Below are 24,028 nucleotides of genomic sequence, written 5' to 3' on the forward strand. Positions count from 1 at the left end.
CCAAGAGGGTGATTTACTCGTGAAAGATCATTCTGGCAGAGTGGCTGTGGGCAGGAAACCAGGTGAGGTACAATGAACTTCCTTCCCCAAGGGCACTAGGGCAGGAGCTTGATGGATCATATTACTGTGATTCTGAGAAAGTCAAAGAGATTATTTTCAGTTTTGTTAGTGTCAACTGTTATGTCTCTGGAGCAAATAACAAAAGAAATGAACAAACCCCAAGCGTCTGACAGGTAAAGGGATTTTGGCATAACTGGATCACAGTCTCACAGACACACCTCTTATCTACATTAAGATCTGGAAGTAGCTGTAGCGTCATTAATGTGATTTTGGTTTTTGTCTTGTAAGTTTGTTATGATTTTATCGCACACTAAAGTCTTACATTTTTAAATGAAGCCTATGGTTCTTTTATGGTTTCCTACTCACTTCATGATTATAAAAACTCTATGCTCATTTCCTTAACTTTTAATATTTCTAACAGTTTTCATTTGGGGGACTTCCCTGGTGATTCAGTGATTAAGAATCTGCCTTCTAATGCAGGGGATGCGAGTTTGACCCCTGGTCTGGGAACTAAGATCCCACATACTGCAAGGCAACTAAGTCCGAGGGCCACGACTTCTGGGCCTGCACGGCGTAACAGAAGATCCCGCATGCCGCAGGGAAGAAGATCTCACATGCCACGACTAAGACACAACATAGGTAAATAAGTAAACTGTTTTTAAAGTTTTCATCTTTGACATTAAATCTAATATATTCAGAGTTAAATTCTGATATAAGAAATGAGATAAGAATTCAATTAAAAAAATAAATATTGAGCTTATTGGCTAGGTGAGGCTTTAAAGGATATAATAATTGAAATATGACCCCAAAGTATTAATAGTGGGTCTTAATCCTAAAGCAAAAAAAAAAGATTTTTGTCAAGAAGACAGAACTTCTTTCTACATATGTGTAGGAACACATGATATTCCCAGAGAACTCCCTAAGTAGTAGACAAAGAACCCAAATGTACTATTGGAATATAATTTTTTTTGCCCTAATTTACCATCTGTAGAGTATTATCCAGTACAATGTGGACCAGTAATATTAAAATGAAGTATATTTTTGTTTAAATGTGGTAAATTTAAATATTTAAATTAAGTATGAGACATTTTAAGCTTTAAATTTTAATGAACTAATAGAACAAATAAATAGTATCATTAAAAGTAATCTATAGGCACTAAAGGAATATTTTATATCAACAGTAAGAAAATTTCCTTAAAATCAACTTAGTTGAAACTGTATTTTAAAAAATCATTCATTTAAAACATAAAATATTGCTTGAAAAAATGTGGAGAATACAGAACACTCCAAAGAAAAATACTCATTAGGATACATTCCAATCAAACTCTAATAGAAAACTGATGGCAGCACAACAAGATAATGTTCTACATTTTAAAAAATTGTCTTCCATAATTTTGCTAAAGATGATAATAGTAAATATGACTAGGGTATTTATTTACTTTTATTTTAATGGGCATTAGAATTGTTTATTTAAATGCTAGGTTTCTATAATCCTGGAATACAACTGAAGATGAAAATATTAACTCTTTATGATTTTTTAAAAAAACACAAAAATATCTTAGAATGCCACAGAGAAAGAGCAAATCTATTCAATGCAAGCAGTAATAACTAGGTCAAATCACATATGACCAAAATGCAGCTTAGTATTTATTTTTCAAAGAAACTCTACTCACATTAATCATTTTAGGCTAAAACAGAGACACATACTTTAGAGCTATAAAATATACTTGGAAATTTGAAAGCTTCATAGTTAAATATAATAAAGAAAAATGACATAGCATTTTAGTACTGAATTCTTCTGGAGATATCCATTTAGGAAGGAAACAGGTCATGTGAGAATCATCTCACTCAGTATTTCTTTTAAAATATTTAAATAGTTAACTAGAAAAGAAATTAATAAAATAATCTATTTACCTGACTGCTACCCGCAGTTGCCATGTTGATTTCTGCCACTCCTTGACCTTCATTCTGCCGTTCGGCTTCATGTGAGCCAGCTTCATGCTTGCTCTGAGATGACCTCTGTTAATATGGAGTTAACATCAATACATACAAAAACGGTGCATGCTTTCTCAGCCCACAGCTTTCCTTCTTTCTTGCTCTAAAGCTCTGAAGGCCTCAATGACACAGGTTCACAAAAGCACGGAGCTGCACTCCATAGCCTCCAGCGGGCTGTCAGCTGCCTGTCTCGGTCACAGCAAAGTGAAGTGTGTCCCTCGAACACTAGGGCTGCACAAGACAAAGGGTTTTCTGAGACCCACAGAAACACCATCCTCCACCAGCTGTGCTCACATCACTATCGGGGACATAACCCAACTAGAGCAAATAACTGTCTTTTCCGCAAGGTCACATGGTCCTGGTATTTAATAGAGCTGCAAATATAGCAGTTACTATAGCTTATAAATACCTTCTATGTGAGTATATTTATACTTACACACACATATATTTTTATATACATCTGCTAATAAAAGTAATATGAAACCAACAGATAAGCTCTTAGATTCTAATATGAATAAAACCAAAACCTTTTCTAATGTAACCACCATCTGTTAGGTAAAGTGAAAGGGCAAGATTATATCCAGTAAAAGCAGTAATTTCAAGACAGATTATATCTAGTACAAAGCAGTCACTTTGAAAACTATCACCACAGAATCAAAGAAAGAAAATAATCAAGTATCTTTTATAGAAACAATTACCAGTGTGCCTCCTCTAGGAACATTATAGGCAAAATTAAAAATTACACATTAAAAATTGTGACATAATAATGGAAAACTATGTTACAAAATGGCTTCCACTGGAATTTATTTAAACATAAAGCTTTCCTAGACCATTTAAAATGTGACTTTAAAATAATTTACATATACTATTTCCATCAATAAACAAGTGTAAGTTATACATAGGCAAAAGAGAAGTAGTCCCAATAATTCAGAAACAAGAAAAAACAGTACCTTGGGAAAGTGATACCATAAAATTCAACAAAATCATCTAAAGCAGAGAATACAAAGTCAGTGAAGAGAAAAAATGAATCAACGAGCACTAAATCTACAAAGATTTGACACTGACATCACTGAAGATGTCAATATAAAAGTAATTATTGAGTATGTGCTATGTCAGTTACTTGCAATAGGGCTGGAGAACACAGTACTGACAAACCCAGGCATCGTTCAACGCACTCTTCCAGATTTAGTCTAGTCAGGGATGCTATCAAATAATGAAAGAAACAACAGTAAAGTTAAACACTTCGACAAGCACTCTGAAAAAAGAGCACAAGTTGCTTATAAGGATATATAACAGAGGGACATCAGACATTGTGGGAGTCGGGGGAAGTGCTCTCTTAGGAAGTATTGTTTGGACTGAGATCTAAAATATAAACAGGAGTTCTAGGAAACGGGATATGGCAGAGGATGAAGGAAACAGAGACCACATGCAAAAATTTAGGGAAATAGAGACCATATGCAAAGGAGCTGTGATGGGAGAAACGTGGTTTGCTCTAGGATATCAAAGAATTACAGTGTGAAGAGTAGAACAGAGAGATGGTTAAAAAAAGGAACTTAATGATTTTGTTGAATTTTAGTGTGATTCTCAGATGGCACTCATGCCCCCACATAACCAATACTCTAAAGGAAAAAGGTGCATGTATTCTGATCGTTTAAACTCAAATTTTGAATGGTCTAAGAAGATGGGAAACACAAGAGATCAACTTGCAGACTAAATATTAAAGTAAGTGGGAGATGACAGTCCTTTACACCCAGGGAAGCACTGATGCTTGGAGACAGAGGTCAACCTGAAGGACTGCACGACAGACTGGATACAGTGAGTGGAAGAAGAGATCTGGGGTCACAAACTACTCTTCTGTTTCTTAGCTCACACAGCTGAATAATGGTGGTACCATTCATGGAGACAGATAATACTAAAGGAGAAGGAGGATTTGGAGGATGTGGGGGTCACAAGGAGGACTTAGGAGGAGACCATCATTAGTTGTGCTTTGGTTACGTTGGATTTAAAATGCCTTTAAGACAATTCACCCACTTTAAGTGTACAACTCAATGACATTGAATAAACTTACCAAGAATCACTATATTTCAGTTTTAGACCATTTTCATCATTCTAAAAAGATCCTTCATGCTCATTTACAGGTAATCCCCATTCCCACTCACAGCTCCAAGTAACTATGACTCTGCTCTGTAAACTCGTCTTTTCTGTACGTTTATTGTAAATGGAATATACGGACTTACATGTCTAGCTACTTTTACTCAGTATAATGTTTTTGAGGTTCACCTCAGTTATAGTGTGTGTCAACAATTTGTTCCTTTTAATTGCCGAGTAGTATTACATTGTAACGGTATACATTTTATTTATTGATTTACCAGTTGATACACTTTTGCATTTTTCTACTTTTGGGCTACTGTGAATAATACTTCCATGAATATTCAAATTAAAGTCTCTGTGTGGACATATGTGCTCATTTCTCTTAGATAGCTAGAAGTGGAATTGCTGGGTCATATGGTAACTATACCTTTAATACTTTAGATAACTGCCAAACTTTTCCAAGTGGCTGAACCATTTTACATTCCCATCAGCAACATATGACAGCTTCTATTTATCCACATCCGTACCAATGCTTATTGTTTTCCTCATGATTACAGCCATCCTAGTGAGTATAGAGTGATATAGCATTGTGGTTTTCACTTGACTTCCTTAACATCCAATGATGTCGAGCCTATTTTCATGTGCTTATTAGCCATTCCTATGAATTTTTCTGGTGAAATGTGTATTCAAATCTTTAGCCCATTTGTAAGTTGGGTTGTCTCTTTATTAATGAGTTATAAGAGTACTCTGCATGGGATTTTAAAAACTATTTCTCATTGGCTATTTTCTAGAGACTATTAAATCATGCCACAATTTTCCTTATAGCTCCCATCTTTTGGGGCCCCTCCCCCCCAAATGGTATACAGTTGTCAGTAAATAACCTATAGAATACAAAAGAAAGTGGTAGGACTGGTTGCCTCATGTACCCTCTTGGAACTTCTGAGATTTGAATCAAGTGCAATAGTTATATCATCTGAGTTATATCCTGCATCTAGATCTTAAACCAGAATTGTTAGCAGGTAGGGCAAAGATAGTGTTATAAGATGCTTCATGGTGGAGAAATGATTTGGCAGACATCTTTTCTTCTCAGTACTGTATGTGAACTAATTTATGAGTATCTGATCCCCAGTTTTCTCCATTTTCTAGCTTCTCCTTCTGATAGTAATAAAGAAACAGCAAACAGTAAAATTAAAAACCTTTCTTTCTTAAATAAGACATGATACCTTCTTTTAGTTTATATTCACTGAATAAATGTAACGACTTAAGGCTATGAAAAATATGGCCATTTTTATAACAAAAAGAAACAAGAATAGACTAGGTTATGGTGGTAGACAGTTGGTCCCAAATCCAATGATATAAATGAAATCTTGAACAGATAAAAAAACACAAACAAGCCCCCAACCTGCAATAAACTTATAATTGTACTGATAATGAGAACTATTATTAACAAATGACAATTTTTCTTAGGAATTTCTAGAGGCCAGAATGTTGGTAACGTTTGGAAATGTACTGACAGTGAGTATATTATACCAGGCAAATGATGACTAAAAGAAGCCCCGTGCAGCAATACTAACAGCAAAGAAGGCTATTTAACACACATGAAAGAGTCAATCAAGTAGAAAAAATAAGTGTAAATATTGATTTAGAAATTAAAAAAAAAAACAACCCTGTTGATGCAGCCAAACAGTAAAAATCATAATACAAGAAAGATGGTGAATAAAAGCTGACTATAACTAAAGAAGCTAGAAAAACAACAGCAAACACTCAAAGCAGAAAAAATATATATAAAAAGAAAATATAAATGCAGTGCTGCTCAATAAAAAACAAAAGTTGCCTCTCTAAAAACAGTTTTAAAAATAGAGTATAGTAATTTTGATCAAGGGGAAAAAAAAACAAAACACCACAGATAAACTACCCTGGAAACCCAAAGGGGCCATAATAACCAGAATGCCACATACAGCAATGCCAATGACATTGAAAAAGGAGTAAAGAGATAGTTTTGTTTTATTTTGGAAAGAAAAAAACAGTACTGAAGAGTTAATATTGCAAAAAGGACACAGTCTGTATATTACAAATATTTGGTTCATACTGACTTAAAACATCCAGATTAAACTACTTTTAGCAATATGACTATTACACTGAACTTGACTACTTAGCAAGTACATGTTTCTACATATTTCAAATTCAAATGTACTGAAGCCAAAGCTTCTAAGAGATTTAAAAAGCAAGGCATGCATGACCAGAGTCTTAAAAGACACTGTTTTCAAAATTATACTTTTTGACATTAGAATTAGTTGTCTTCTCTGTGTGTAAATGGGCTTGCACTAAGTTTCTGCCTCCAAACAGAACTGTTCATTATCCGGTCAGATTCTCGGGGCTGGCAGTAAGTGCTGTTGCTGTGGTTTACTTGCCAAGTCATGTCCGACTCTTTTGCAACCCCATGGACAGTAGTCCACCAGGTGTCTCTTTCTACTGGATTTACTAGGGAAGACTACTGGGGTGGGTTGCCATTTCGTTCTCCAGGGAATCTTCCCGACCCAGTGATAGAACCTGCGTCTCCTGGGCTGGCAGGCGGATTCTTTACCATCGAGCTACTTGGGAAGCATGCTGGTGATGAAAGGACACGTCAGATTTGTTTCGCATACAAAAGTTTTCTCTCACTCTAAAAGCTGTGCAGCTACTATAAAAACATTACAAAACTGGCCAAACTAAGAAAACAAGGAGGTATTAGCAGTGGTTACCTGCCTTTTCATATTATTTCTGAAAGACTGTTTGTGCATATTAAAAAATGGGATCAAAGTGTACATACTATTTTGTATCTCATAAACATTTTAAAATATCAACAGGAACTTCATCATGTTTTTAGTAATTACAGTTAGAAAAAAGCACTAGGTTGATATTTCATTCTTTGCATTCTCTTCTTTTTTCCTGTATGATCTGGAATGTGAGTCTCAATCTGGCTGCATATTAGAAACTTTGCATTGGTATATCCCCAAATACTGAGCCAATTTTTCCTAGCAACAATTCTGTATTGTTCAATGAGGACTTTTATTCAACACTTTTTGCTCTTATTGCAGAGAGACAGGTCATCCTGTAGTTGACTTAAGAAGAAATACTTTATTTTCTCTGAGCCTCCCACATGCTATTTTTCCTTATTCAGCAATAGTTCATTTAAGTTCCATGTAGGTTTTCTTTCTATTTACCCATAAACAAAGTGACAAGTGCCCAAATTCAGGGGCTATAAACAGATAGCTGAAGGGATGGTTTTTTATACCCCATCCTTCTGTGTAGTGATCAAAACCAAATTTCAGCTGAAGAGCTGACAAATATGGTTTTAACCCCCTTTTTAATCCTCATTTCCAGAAGTACCTAGTGTAACCAACTCTGGAAACTTTCAGGACTCCACAGTGTAAAATGAGTTGCTTTGTGACCTCCTACTGCTCACTCTGGGGTCAGCTCTCTACCATAATCTAGAAGAATTATTTGTTTATCTGCTTTGCAGTTCTCCAAATTTTATTGTCACCTTCCCTGGTATTTGTGCTTTTTCATTTTACCCTTTTACTGTCATTTTAATGAAGTTTGTAAAGTAAGCACAGATAAATGTATATGATCAACTTTTACTATGGATTACACAAGGAGATAGCTTATTTACAAACTGTTAGTAGCCAAATTATATGTAAACAGATAACTGAAGTAAGGTATCTATTTATGGCTCTATAAGCTTTAATTGCATAAAAGTTATGAAGAAATCATACTAGTATAGATTTTTGAAATCTATACTTAATTTAATGAAAAAGCTTATCAAGTGTCTCAATTCTCTAGAGCATCTATTTCAATGACGCCATGCTAATTATACATATTTTCTTTTCTTAGAACAACCACCTATCATTATAACTACAAACAAAAGAGACAATTCACTAACCTTCGGTTGCTTGGGACTGTAAAAGCTGTCGTATACGAAGTATGTCCTTTTCTATTTGTTGAATTCTGGTTATTCTTCGCTAAAATAAAATAAGTAACCAAGTTAGATCTATTTTTATTAAAAAAAAACATTAGTTTTTAATATTAATTTAACATTAACCATTCTATGGTTACCATTTAAAAGTAGGATTATATCAAATCATTCTTTTTTCTATGCCAAGTCATTCTTATGTGAGAATTAGATACATATACATATACATATTCATATACTGAGGACATCAGTGCATCAGTTCAACTTTTTAACATATCTAACTTTATAAAACAGATCCCTAAATTTAGGAAAACTGCACAAATGCAAGTTATGTATCTACTTGGACCATAAAGAAAGGTGAGGGCTGAAGAACTGATGCTTCTGAACTGTGGTGTTGGAGAAGACTCTTGAGAGTCCAGTGGACCGCAAGGAGATCCAACCAGCCCATCCTAAAGTCCTGAATATTCACTGGAAGGACTAATGCTGAAACTGAAGCTCCAATACTGTGGCCACCTGATGCGAAGAGCCAACTCACTGGAAAAGATCTTGATGCTGAGAAACATTGAAGGCAGAAGGAGAAGGGGACAACAGAGGATAAGATGGTTAGATGGTATCATGGATTTCAATGGACATGAGTTTGAGCAAACTCAGGGAGACAGTGAAGGACAGGAAAGCCTGGCAATGCTGCAGTTCACAGAGTAGCAAAGACCTGGACATGACTGAGCAACTGAACAACACATGATACATAACAGTGTGAAACTGGTATATAAAAGCTGTTCTCAAAAACTTTCAAAAAGAAAATTACATCTGAATTTAAACTTTTATATTAATTCAGATGTCAGTACAGTATAATGAGTTTATGTAAAGTATGGCATCCTGTAAAGAGAAAGAGCATCTGATTTTTTTTTAAGAAGCACCAGTACGTAAACAATAAGAACAATCTTCCCTAAAGTTATTCCTATTACAGGTCAGCAGTACCTTTCAGAGTTAGCTTTCCCAAATACTTCAGCTAAACATTACTCCAAACACTAAAGATCACAATGATGGTAGGAGTTATTGCTTCCCCCATATACTGAGATCTTCAAGTGAACACAAAGCAGTAACTACAGATCAAACAATGTGGAAGTGAAAAATGTGGGAAATGTTTTAAAAATAAGTACTGCCAATATTTTATCATCAACTGCCAGAATTCCATAGTTGACACTGTAACATTGGTATAAGAAACTCTATTGTAAGAGTAATTGTTTCAATGAGGAAAAAGTGTCAGAAAATAGATGGAGTGATTTGCAAACTTTTTATGATTATGCACCCATCAATGAAAGATTTTTGAGCATGTATACTTCAATAGATAATTAAAGTATTATAACGAATAGCTTTAAGTATATACAGCTAAAAAGCTTACATACAAAACTTACCCTTGAATCATACATAGTTTTGTTTAAATACAATGTCCTTATGATTTTATTGCCATAGTAGGAATCATTATTGTTGCTGTTTTTTGGAAAAGTTCAAAACAGATGTGCTCACCAAAAAAGAAAACTTCCTCTCTCAGTCCCTCAGTTGTATCACTACAACTATGCTAATTCTCTATCACAATTCTGAAAATAGTGAACTTAAGGTAAATAATCACACTCCTCTCTCACGCTAGTAAAGTAATGCTCAAAATTCTCCAAGCCAGGCTTCAGTAATACATAAACTGTGAACTTCCAGATGTTCCAGCTGGTTTCAGAAAAGGCAGAGGAACCAGAGATCAACCTGCCAACATCCGCTGGAACATCGAGAAAGCAAGAGAGTTCCAGAAAAACATCTATTTCTGCTTTATTGACTATGCCAAAGCCTCTGACCGTGTGGATCACAAAAAACTGTGGAAAATTCTGAAACAGATGGTCACACCAGGCCACCTGACCCACCTCTTGAGAAACCTATATGTAGGTCAGGAAACAACAGTTAGAACTGAACATGGAACAACAGACTGGCTCCAAATAGGAAAAGGAGTACATCAAGGCTGTATATTGTCACTGTGCTTATTTAACTTATATGAAGAGTACATCATGAGAAATGCTGGGCTTGAAGAATCACAAGCGGGAATCCAGATTGCTGGGAGAAATATCAATAACCTCAGACACGGAGATGACACCACCCTTACGGCAGAAAGTGAAGAACTAAAGAGCCTCTTGATGAAAGTGGAAGAGGAGAGTGAAAAAGTTGGCTTAAAGCTCAACATTCAGAAAACTAAGATCATGGCATCTGGTCCCATTACTTCATGGCAAATAGATGGGGAAACAGTGAAAACAGTGGCTGACTTTATTTTCCTGGGCTCCAAAATCACTGCAGATGGTGATTGCAGCCATGAAATTAAAAGACGCTCACTCCTTGGAAGGAAAGTTATGACCAACCTAGATAGCATATTAAAAAGCAGAGACATTACTTTGTCAACAAAGGTCCGTCTAGTCAAGCTTATGGTTTTTCCAGTGGTCGTGTATGGATGTGAGAGTTGAACTGTGAAGAAAGCTGAGCACCGAAGAATTGATGCTTTTGAACTGTGGTACTGGAGCAGACTCGAGAGTCCCTTGGACTGCAAGGAGATCCAACCAGTCCATCCTAAAGGAGATCAGTCCTGAATATTCATTGAAGGACTGATGCTGAAGCTGAAACTCCAATACTTTTGCCACCTCATGCGAAGAGTTGACTCACTGGAAAAGACCCTGATGTTGGGAGGAATTGGGGGCAGGAGGAGAAGGGGATGACAGAGGATGAGATGGCTGGATGGCATCACCGACTCGCTGGACATGAATGTGGGTAAACTCCGGGAGCTGGTGATGGACAGGAAGGCCTGGTGATCTGTGATTCATGGGGTCGCAAAGAGTTGGACATGACTGAGCGACTGAACTGAACTGAAGGTAAATAATATTTTCTATTTAAGACATTTTACCATGTCCAATTTTCACCATGAAAACATGCTGAAGAAGAAATACTTTTAGTAGCTCTCTAAAGATTCTGCAGAGATGAGTGATTACTTCTACATCAGACACCAAATACATCCTGGCATTACAGAAACAACAAAACTATCTACACTTATTAGTTTCATAATATTTCATTGTTTTCCTCTCTCTATATAACCAGCTCCCCCTCACCAATAAAGTCCCAAGTCAAAATTTTTAATATTTAGAGGGTGAAAACAGGAAAATATACCTAACATTCCTCTTCACAGAACTGTATTTCTGTATTGCTATTAGGTCACTAGACCCTGTAATCAAGTCTGCACCTTGATGACTGCTTCCACAATAACATTTGTGCTTTCGTTACTCAACATAAAATGGAAGAAGTCAGTAGCACTTCTTTCCATTCTCTGTATGACAATCTTGAATATTTATGAAATTAAATAAAATGCAACATGCTTAATTGTTCAGGCATATAGACATGGTATGACTTTTGAAAAACTGATATAAAAATTATTTAGTAATATAGTTTGATATATATATTGAAATACCATGTAGAATCAAACCCCATACTCGCCAGAGACACTCAGAGGGCTCAAACAAACTTTATGTGCACCAGGACCCAGAGACTCCACAGAGACGGAGACAGAACTGTGTTTGGGTGTCTCCTGTGAACATGTGGGTCAGCAGTGGACTGCTGCAGAGGCAGGGGCTCTGAGTACAGTAGACCTGAGTATGGCATAAGCTGTCTCAGAGGAGGTCACCATTAACCCAACATAGAGCTGCCAGAACTCACACAGGACTGGGGAAACAGACTCTGGGAGGGCACAAATAGAACCTCGTGTGCACTAGGACCCAGGAGAAAGGAGCAGTGACCCCACAAGAGACTGACCCAGACTTGCCCATGAGTGTCCAGGAGTCTCTGGCAGAGGCAGGGGTCGGCGGTGGCCTGCTGCAGGGTCAGGGGCACTGGATGTAGCAGTGCAGGCATGTGACCTTTTGAGGGAGGTCGCCATTATCTTCACTACCTCCACCATACTTTGGCCTCAGATAAATAACAGGGAGGGAACATAGCCCTGCCCTTCAACAGAGGATTGGATTAAAGGTTCACAGAGCATGGCCCCGCCAAACAGAACAAGACCCAGTTTCCCCCTCAGTCAGTCTCTCCCATCAGGAAGCTTCATAAGCCTCTTATCCTGATCCATCAGAGGGCAAACAGACTCAAAACCACAATCACAGAAAACTAACCAAACTGATCACATGGACCACAGCCTTGTCTAACTCAATCTAACTATGAGCATGCCTTGTAGGGTCAACCAAGATGGATGGGTCATGGTGGAGAGTTCTGACAAAACATGGCCCATTGGAGAAGGGAAAGGCAAACCACTTCACTATTCTTGCCTTGAGAACCCCAACAACAACATGAAAATGCAAAAAGACAGGGCACTGAAAGATGCACTCCCTGGGTTGGTAGGTGCCCACTATGCTCCTGGAAATAACTCCACAAAGACTGACGAGATGGAGCCAAGCAAAAACAACATTCAGTTGTGGATGTGATGGTGACGGAAGCAAAGTCCAATGCTGATAGAGCAATACTGCATAGGAATGCTAGGTCCATGAATCAAGGCAAACTGGAAGTGGTCAAACAGGAGATGGCAAGAGTGAACGTCAATATTTTAGGAATCAGCAAACTAAAATGGATTGGAATGGGTGAATTTCATTCAGATGACCATTATTACTACTGTGGGAAAGAATCCCTTAGAAGAAATGTCATAAGTCAACAAAAGCACTCGAAATGCTTGGGTGCAGTCTCAAAAATGACAGAATGATCTCTGTTCATTTCCAAGGCAAACCATTCAGTATCATGGTAATCCAAGCTTGTGCCCCGACCGGTAATGCTGAGGAAGCTGAAGTTGAACGGTTCTGTGAAGACCTACAAGACCTTCTAGAACTAACACCCAAAAAAAGATGTCCTTTTCATTACATGGGACTAGAATGCAAAGTAGGAAGTCAAGAAACACCTGGAGTAACAGGCAAACTTGGCCTTGGAGTACAGAATGAAGCAGGGCAAAGGCTAATAGAGTTTTGCCAAGAGAACACACTGGTCATAGCAAACACCCTCTTCCAGTAACACAAGAGAAGACTCTACACATGGTTTTCACCAGACGGTCCACACTGAAATCAGACTAATTATATTCTTTGCATCCAAAGATGGAGAAGCTCTATAGAGTCAGCAAAAACAAGACCGGAAGCTGACTGTGGCTTAGATCATGAACTCCTTATTGCCAAATTCAGACTTAAACTGAAGAAAGTAGGGAAAAACTACCAGACCAATCAGATATGACCTAAATCAAATCCCTTATGACGATGCAGTGGAAGTGAGAAATAGATTCAAGAGATTAGATCTGATAGACAAGACTGCCTGAGGAACTATGGACGGAGGTTCGTGACATTATACAGGAGACAGGGAGCAAGACCATCCCCAAGAAAAAGAAATGCAAAAAGGCAAAATGGTTGTCTGAGAAGGCCTTACAAATAGCTGTGAAGAGAAGTGAAAGGCAAAGGAGAAAAGGAAAGATACACTCATTTGAATGCAGAGTGACCAATGCAAAGAAATAGAGGAAAACAACAGAAAGGGAAAGATGAGATTTCGTCAAGAAAATTAGAGATACCAAGGGAATATTTCATGCAAAGATGGGCACAATAAAGGACAGAAATGGTATGGACCAACAGAGGCAGAATGTATTAAGAAGAGGTGGCAAGAATACACAGAAGAACTGTACAAAAAGATCTTCACAAACCAGATGATCAAAATGATATGATCACTCACCTAGAGCAGACATCCTGGAATGCGAAGTCAAGTGGGCCCTAGGAAGCATCATTACGAACAAAGCTAGTGGAGGTGATGGAATTCCAGTTAAGCTATTTCAAATCCTCAAAGACGATGCTATGCAAGTGTTGCACTCAATATGGTAGCAAATTTGGAAAACTCAGCAATGACTGCAGGACTGGAAAGGGTCAGTTTTCATTCCAATCCCAAAGAAAGGCAATGCTGAAGAATGCTCAAACTACCACACAATTGCACTCATCTCACATGCTAGCAAGGTAATGCTCAAAATTCTCCAAACCAGACTTCAACAGTATGTGAACCATGAACTTCCAGATGTTCAAACTGGATTTAGAAAAGGCAGAGGAACCAGAGATCAAATTGCCAACGCCTGCTGACTCATCAAAAAAGCAAGAGAGTTCCAGAAAAAAAACATTTATTTCTGCTTTATTGACTATGCCAAAGCCTTTGACTGTGTGGATCACAACAAACTGTGGAAAATTCTGAGAGACGGGAATACCAGACCACCTGATCTGCCTCTTGAGAAATCTGTATACAGGTCAGGAAGCAACAGTTAGAACTGGACATGGAACAACAGACTGGTTCCAAATAGGAAAAGGAGTACGTCAAGGCTGTATATTGTCACCCTGCTTATTTAACTAATGTGCAGTGTACATCATGAGAAATGCTGGGCTGGATGAAGCACAAGCTGGAATCAAGACTGCTGGGAGAAATATCAATAACCTCAGATATGCAGATGACACCACCCTTATGGCACAAAGTGAAGAAGAACTAAAAAGCCTGTTAATAAAAGTGAAAGAGGAGAGCGAGACAGTTGGCTTTAAACTCAACATCAAAATTAAGATCATGGCATCTGGTCCCATCACTTCATGGCAAATAGATGGGGGAAACAATGGAAACAGTGACAGACTTTATTTTTTGGGACTCCAAAATCACTGCAGATGGTGACTGCAGCCGTGAAAGGAAAGACGCTTGCTCCTTGGAAGAAAATTTATGACCCACCTAGACAGCACATTAAAAAGCAGAAACATCACTTTTCCAACAAAGGCCCGTCTAGTCAAAGCTATGGCTTTTCCAGTAGTCATGCATGGATATGAGAGTAGGACTTAAAGAAAGCTGAGTGCCGAAGCATAGATGCTTTTGAACTGTGGTGTTGGAGAAGACTCTTGAGAGTCCCTTGGACTGCAAGGAGATCCAACCAGTCCATCCTAAAGGAAATCAGTCCTGAATATTCATTGGAAGGACTGACGCTGAAGATTCAACTCCAAGACTTTGGCCACCTGATGCGAAGAACTGACTCATTTAAAGACCCTGATGCTGGAAAGACTGAAGGCGGGAGGAGAAGGGGACGGCAGAGGATGAGATGGTTGGATGGCAACACTGACTTAATGGACATGAGCTTGAGTAAACTCCGGGAGCTGGTGATGGACAGGGAGGCCTGGTGTGCTGCAGTCCATGGGGTTGCAGAGTCCGACATAACTGAGCCACTGAACAGAAGTGAACTGAATAGTTCAGTATGAATTCAGGACAGCTCTCAAGAAATTAGGAATAGAAGGTAAATTCCTTAACGTGATAAATGGTATCAAAAACCTTAAGTAAACAGCATACTTAATCGTGAAATTTCAGAATTCTCTTTAAAGCCAAGGTGAGATGAAGAAGACCAATTATCATTGCTTTATTCAAAGATGTATTACATTTCTTATATAATACAAAGAGGGAAAAAAGGACTGGAAAAGACAAAACTGTCATTACTTGGAGACAATTTAACATCTAAATGAAAAAATCCAAGAAAATCTTAAACTACTGAGACAATCTAACAAAAGAGTTCAGGAAGACTCCTGGATACATCAAATTTAGTAATGTAAACTAGAGAAAATTCCATTCACAATAGCAACAAAAACTAAGATATCTAGGAATAAATGAAAAAAAAAAAAAGATGTGTAAGAGGATCATGAAGAATATGGACTACAGAGAATGAGATGTTTGGATAGCATCACAGACTCACTGGACATGAATTTGAGCAAACTGTGGGAGAAAGTGAAGGACAGGGAAGTCTGGTATGCTGTAGACCATGAGGCTGTAAAGAGTTGGACATGACTTAACAATTGAACAACAAGGGTTTTATGAAGAATGTTATAAAGCTTTTCTGAAGGGCATAGAATAAGACCCAAATGAATGAGATACAAAACGAGTAACAGTACCTAATATTTACTTGGAATTTGCTAAACTCCAAGGGTTTTATGCATATTAACTCATTTAATCCTTACATTTTTTACAGGGAATCATTTTCTACATTTTACCAATGAGAAAACTGAGGCAGAGTTTAAACAAGATCACTGTGCTGATAAGTGACACGGAATTAGAATCCAGAGACCAATCTTTCAACCAAGATCCAATCTTCATACTGTAAAGATATAAATTCTCCTGAAATTAATTTATAAATTCAATGTATAACTAATCAAAAGTCAATAAGGTTTTTCCTTGAAGAAAATAAGCTGATAACTAAATTTCAAATAAAAGAGTAATGAAACAGAATATAAACACATTTTTACAGACGTAAATAAGTAGGACTCATACTACAAGACTTAAGATTAATAAAATTATAGCAAATAAAACAAGTGTGGTATCCAGAGAAGCTAAAACAGACTAATGGAACAGAGTTCACAAATATTCAGCAAATACAACTTCTCAAATGCCCAAAACAGCATTACTAATCCATGGGGAAACAGAGATGCATCCAATAAATGTTAATGGAAAATTCTGTTAACAACATAAATATATATCTATCTGTGTGTATCTGTATGTCGGTATATATCACTAATTATATAATTATTGAATAGAAATTATACTGCATATAACATATACTATATACACACATTTAAAAATCATATGCATGAGTGTTTATATATATATATATACATAAAATTAGATTCCTACCTCTAAAACTAAAAGATGATGCTATGAAAGTGCTGCACTCAATATGTCAGCAAATCTGGAAAACTCAGCAGTGGCCATCGGACTGGAAAAGGTCAGTTTTCATTCCAATCCCAAAGAAAGGCAATGCCAAAGAATGCTCAAACTACCTCACAATTGCACTCATCTCAAACGTTGGTAAAGTAATGCTCAAAATTCTCCAAGCCAGGCTTCAACAATACATAAACTGTGAACTTCCAGATGTTCAAGCTGGTTTTAGAAAAGGCAGAGGAACCAGAGATCAAATCGCCAACATCCGCTGGAACATCGAGAAAGCAAGAGAGTTCCAGAAAATCATCTATTTCTGCTTTATTGACTATGCCAAAGCCTCTGACTGTGTAGATCACCACAAACTGAGGAAAATTCTGAAAGAGATGGGAATACCAGACCACCTGACCTGCCTCTTGAGAAACCTGTATACAGGTCAGGAAACAACAGTTAGAACTGAACATGGAACAACACACTGGTTCCAAATAGGAAAAGGAGTACGTCAAGGCTGTATATTGTCACCCTACTTATTTAACTAAAGTGCAGTGCTCGCTTTGGCAGCACATATGCTAAAATTAACTAATGTGCAGAGTACATCATGAGAAACGCTGGGCTGGATGAAGCACAAGCTGGAATCAAGACTGCCAGGAGAAATATCAATAACCTCAGATATGCAGATGACAGCACCCTTATGGCAGAAAGTGAAGAACTAAAGAGCCTCTTGATGAAAGTGAAAGAGGGCAGTGAAAAAGTTGGCTTAAAGCTTAACATTCAGAAAACTTAAGATCATGGCAACTGGTCCCATCACTTCATGGAAAATAGTTGGGGAAACAGTGGCTGAGTTTATTTTTTTGGGCTCCAAAATCACTGCAGATGGTGATTGCAGCCATGAAATTAAAAGACACTTACTCCTTAGAAGGAAAGTTATGACCAACCTAGACAGCATATTAAAAAGCAGAGACATTACTTTGCCAACAAACATCCGTCTAGTCAAGGCTATGGTTTTTCCAATGGTCATGTATGGATTGTTGGATTATAAAGAAAGTTGAGTGCCGAAGAATTGATGCTTTTGAACTGTGGTGTTCAAAAGAGAAGACTCTTTTTTTTTTTTTTTATTCCCCATCCCGATCCCCTCTCCCACCTCCCTGGAGAAGACTCTTGAGAGTCCCTTGGACTGCAAGGAGATCCAACCAGTCCATCCTAAAGGAGAGCAGTCCTGTGTATTCATTGGAAGGACTGATATTGAAGCTGAAACTCCAATACTTTGGCCACCTGATGTGAAGAAATGAGTCATTTGAAATGACCCTGATGCTGGGAAAGATTGAGGGCGGGAGGAGAAGGGGATGACAGAGGATGAGATGGCTGGATGGCATCACCGACTCAATGGACATGGGTTTGGGTGGACTCCGGGAGTTGGTGATGGACAGGGAGGCCTGGCGTGCTGCGGTTCATGGGGTCGCAAAGAGTCGGACATCACTGAGCAACTGAACTGACTTACTGACCTCTAAAACATATATAATAGCAAATCTGAGATGAATTAACGATCTAATTGAAAAATAAAACATTAGACTTACTAGAAAAAAATAGGGTATATTTAAAGATAGGAAAAGATGTAAAAATAGGTTGAAGAAAGCACAAATACGACAATATAACTAATTTAGCATTACAATAAAAAATAATTTTTTGTTATCATTAAGCAAAAGTAGGTAACAGATTTGGCAGGGAACAGTTATGAAATACATCATGTATAACAGATGGGTATTAAGAGTATATTAAAATATCTCTCAAATATAAATGAATAAGACATCTAACAATATGAAAAAAACAGCAAAAAGAAAATCTTAAAAGTCTAATACATATATGAAAAGATATTCAACTTCAGTAGTACTCATGAAAGTATAAACTAAATGACAAGATAATGTTTCATATGCTCATTGATTGTTAATTATAAAGTTTGACTCACAATTTCTGAAGGAAAAAAAGAAAACAAGAGTCAAAGGAAACAGAATTCTCATATACTCCTGGGAGAAACGCAAACTGATAAAATCATTTTGAGGGCAATCTGGCCAACACTATTCAGAACACTCCTACCTTAGGACCAGCAATTATGCTTTCAGGTATGTGTACCAGCAAGTTAAGGCTTGCCAGTCATCTGTTTATGAATCATGTTTTACTGAAACACAGTCATGCTCATTTGCTCATATACTGTTGTCTATGGTTGCTTTCTTGCTACAAAGGCAGAGTTGAGTAGTTGCAACAGACCACATGGCTGACAAAGTCTAAGCTACTTACCATACAGCCCTCTAAGAAAAAGACTCTTGACCTAGAAAAACTTTTGTGCACGTTTATAGGATATGGATAAGTATGTTTATCAGAGTTGTTTCAACAGTGAGAAATTATAAATCACCTAAATATATGTCAAGCAGAAAACAGGTAAAGCTACACAGAACTATGTCATCCATGTATTTATAAAACATTACAGCAGCACAGAAGGATAAGTAACTTTCGTTCTACCAATCCCCAACTCCCAGAAAAAGCTCTTATGAATAAGCTGATGTACATTTATCCAACCTTTTCTTACACGCATAGAGGAGAGTAGGGAGCACCATACTATGAGCCCAAATTTGTGTTGAACAAATAAAGAAACAAATAAATAAATAACCAAACTGTTAATGGAGACAGGCAGAGACTAATTCAAATAGGCATGGGCAAGAGTGGATTTTGTTTCAATTTCCCCAAAACTGTTCCACAGTCATTTGTATGTGTTTTATTGGTCATCTGCATTTTCTTTTCAATAAACTGAATGATTACATCCTCTGCCCATATAAAAAGTTGTCTTTTTCTTCTTAGTTTGTAGAATTCTTACAGTACAGGGATATTAAACCTTTCCCCCTTGATGTGTCACAAATAGTTTCCCGTATTTTTTTTTCCTGCAGGATGAATGCTTTAAAATTTTACAAAATAAATCCTGTCCCCTCCTATTGCTTTTGAGTTTCCATTCTTAATTAAGATCTCTCTTGTCCTATATTTTCTTCTATTAATTTTATTTTTTACATTTAGATATTTAACTCACCTGTAACTCTTCATGTACAAGATGTGAGGTAGGGATCTAATTTAATTTCTCTACTACTAGATAGGGCTTCCTTGGTGGCTCAGTGGTAAAGAATCTGCCTGCCAATGAAGGAGATGTGGGTTCAATCCCTGGGTCAGGAAGATCCCCTGGAGAAGGAAATGGCGACCCATTCCAGTATTCTTGCCTGAGAAATCCCATGGACAGAGAAGGCTGACGGCCTACAGTTCACAGGGTCACGAAAGAATCGGACACGACTTAGTGACTAAAAAACAACCACCACCAGAAAGGTTCCCAGTTATCATCTATGTTCTCACTGAGTTATTTACCATTCCTCCCCACCCAAACTTGCAACTTCTATCATTAAAAGATTCCAGATTTTCTTACATCTTTTTCTAGTCTCTATTCTGTTCTATTTGCCTATGTCTATTCCTGTGCTATTAATATCATACTGTGATTACTGCAACACCTTTACAGCAAATTTTACCAAATGGTAAGGCAAATCCTCACTCACTATAATTTTCTTAAATACTTTTGGAAATTCTTACTTTACAAACTTAAAAATCATTTTTCTGGGCTCTAAAAAAATTAAGATTATGACTAGAATCATATTATATTTCTATATCAACTTTTTAAAGAAAGACATTATTAGGATATTAAAATCTTCTCACCCAGGGATCTTATTTATTTTTAGCAACAGAGACATCAGTGGTTTAATGGAAGGGGGATCTTACACACCTGAAACAAAGTCCTGGAGTGATACCCTACCATGTGTGACGGATGGCAGGCAGGACACGCAGCAGGCTTCCCTCTTGGGTGGAAGGGGAGAGTGCCAGTTACACAGTGATGTCAGGCTGGCTCATCAGTTACCAGGGAAAGCCACAGAGGAGGAATGCCCTTCACTGCCCCAGTGATCAGCACAGACAATAGCTGGGGCCAGGGGCAAGTGTGTGGGAAGGTCAGGCTTGTATGCAGGGTGCAGGGGAAGCAGGCATTCACAGGATGTACAGACAGCAAGAGTGGTCTGACTACTCACTTCACTCCTCCATACCCTGCAGGACCTTACAATCTTAGTTGGCCCCTCTTCTGTGATATCCCTGGCATCGCTGCAACCAGATAACACAAATACAATGCAGAGAGCCACACAGGCTTTTCTACTTCTAGGGCCCCATAGTGTGTCCTTTAGCAATTTTATATTTTTCTTCATGTGGTCTGTGTTTGGTATTTTAAAATTTCCTGTCATTATGAAGAGATCATTCTACCCAATTTCCATTTCCAAATGGTAGTCATTGCTAATAGAGAAACCCTAATGTATCTTAACTCCAGCCACCCTACTGAGTTCTCTCATTAGCTGAAAAACTTTTTGGCTCTTCACCATGGTTTTTCTAGGTAGACAACAATGTAGTTTACAAATGACAATTATTTGCTCTCTTCCCTTCTAGTTGGAAAATAGTGCAGTAGTTAAACAATTTGCTTTCTTTCTACCTGAATTAGTGGAACCTCCAAACAAAGTTAAGTAATAGTGATGAGAGCAAGCGGCAAACCATGTTAATGACTGCAAAGGTAATAATCTAATTATTTCTCTATTTTCTCAATCTAATATAATGTTGGCTTCTGTTTCTGGTACATAATTGTTTTTTAAAAAAACTTTCACTCTATTTTTATTTTACTTGGAATTTTTATCCATCTTTTCCTTGCAAAGGAGGTAACACATTTTTTTCTCATGGCCTCAGGCCTTCTTGGAATTCACTTTCATGTTCGTTAGCTGACCATTCTAGTCTTACGTGCTGAGTCACTCAAGCAGAGTTATGAGGGAGAGAATTACTATGGACAATTATTTTCATTATTCCCATTACCTAATTATTAGTGTTTGTAAGAGTTGCATACTACTAATGTAATAATTTAATAACTACCCAAATGGTGGACACTGCAATCGTCTCTCTCTCTCTGTCTTACAGTGTTGTGATGAATAGCATAAAATCCATACTTATATTCTTGCTGCTTTAACTCGACATTCCTGGAGGACATATTCTGAGAGTCTTACAGAATTACTATGTCAGAGGGTACAAACATTTTAACTTTGACAGGTAGTGCTACAGAGTCCTTCAGGACTGTACTAGTTTATTCTTACAACAGGCAGACAACGATGCTTCATATTACAATCTCTCAAAATCTCACCAGTATTACATGACACTAAACTTTAAAGCTTTTGCCAGCCTGATAGGCAGAAAATTAACCAACCAAACAAGAAACCACCACCACAAACAAAAAACAACATTATTGTATGTTACTTTTCCCTGATAACTAGTGACGTTTAAGTATATTTTAACAATGATTTATTAACCACTTGTACTTTTGTGATGGGACTACTCATACCTTCTGATTATTTTCCTCTTTGGTTGTCTTGTTTTCAATTGATTTGTCGGTGCTCCCTGTATATTAGGGATAGTAACTCCTCATATGTACTGCAAATACTTCCATTTTTGCTTTGTGTACAATATCTCTTTAGCCCTAAGCTTAATATATTTCCAGAATAAATGAATGTTTGCTATATTTATAAAATATGGACTAAAAATTCCTTAGAATATTAACTAGCAAAAGAACACTATATTCCAGAACAAAATTAAAATGAATACATCTGCACATATCTGGACAAAATGGCCAAGAAAGAACTCAAGTTAACCTGTTCTAGAGTAAGCTGTCTGGAATATACTTATTTATATTTATACATTAACACAGACATTTTCATATCAACATCTCATTTCTTAAGAACCTCTAAAAGCAAACACATTAACAGATATAGAAAAACATGTATACAGTATTCCATAAATTCACATTCTAAAAACGTAAATTCATATAAACCAGAGTAAAATTTCTCATAGTTTTTCTATCAACAAACAAAATCTGCCTGGTATTTTAAAATAATTTCATGAAAACACCAACTGTTACAAATACTAAATCTGTATTAATTGTATCATATAATTTAAAGTATCTTTGGAAATTCATTATATATTCTTGATTCCATACCACTTATATGGTGATAAATACCTTCTCCCAATATGTAACTTATCTTTTCACCTTTTTATTTTCTTCTTTTGGCCGTGCCATTTTGGCTTGCGGGATCTTAGTTCTCTGACCACAGACTGAACTCAGGGCCTGGCAGTAACAGCACTGAGTCCAAACAAATGGACAGACAGGGAATTCCCAAACATGCTTTTTCCCCTTTTCATTTTCTTTAAGGTACCTAATATAAGATAAATTCTTAATTTTAAAATAGTAGAATTTTACCAGTCTTTATAATTAGTCTAATGTCTTAAGAAATCCTTTCTTATGCCAATATTCTTTCTTTACATAGTTGAGGGTAGAAACATGAGAATGTTCTCCATTCAATTTGTTTCTCTTCCCAAGGTTCTTTTTATATGTTTCTCTCCTCGAATGAGACTTTCCTTTTTTCATTACACAAACACAGAAGTAAAAATCTCAAAGGATAACTGAAGTTAGCTAGCAACTAATAAGATGACCAGAATTGAATTCTTCTTCCCTCTTATAATTCCAAGGCATAGCAGAACAGTATCCGAGAATTGAAATATGAAGGCAGAATTATGTGAATACTGGTTATGCTTCCCAGCAGCCATAGTAAACTATTCTTATTTTGAACTAGTGCCAAAGTAAAGATAGACTTTAAAAAATCTTTAAGAATAAAACTTAACCAAAGTTAACAGAGCTGTAATTCATTAGATTCTTCATAGAAATCTACCTACTACTGTTTCATAGTTTAATAATAAATATGTTACCTGTGCTCGTTTTTCCATATCCTGGCAACTACCTAGTTGTTCTTCCATTGCAACTCTGATTTGCCTTGCCTCGTATTCCAACTGCCTTCTGGTCATATCTGTTTGTAAGGAAAACTAAAACCACAAGTAAAATGGAAATGTTAATATCTTGTGTTTATCAGTAAAAATAAAAAAGCATATAAGTATCCATAAAGAAAATGAATAAACAAATACATAAGTTATCATAAGAAAGTTATTTTTTACTCTAAGAAGTCCTAAAACTTGATGATCACTGCTAGGCTCAGCCTGGCTTTCTGATGTGAAGTCAAGAGTTGAAAC

General features: G+C 37.0%; 1 long non-coding RNA gene across 1 annotated transcript; it reads right to left on the bottom strand.

Annotated features, from left to right (window-relative positions):
- Positions 1-23,824, bottom strand: LOC136155397 (uncharacterized). Its single transcript, XR_010660803.1, has 4 exons — positions 23,711-23,824; positions 8,069-8,147; positions 1,975-2,286; positions 1-132 (listed from the first exon to the last, which is right to left on the bottom strand). It is a non-coding gene; the product is annotated as an uncharacterized lncRNA (long non-coding RNA).
- Positions 23,825-24,028: the final 204 nt, after the last annotated feature.

Source organism: Muntiacus reevesi, unplaced genomic scaffold (assembly GCF_963930625.1).
Source record: "Muntiacus reevesi unplaced genomic scaffold, mMunRee1.1 SCAFFOLD_33, whole genome shotgun sequence".
NCBI classification, from domain to species: Eukaryota; Metazoa; Chordata; class Mammalia; order Artiodactyla; family Cervidae; genus Muntiacus; species Muntiacus reevesi.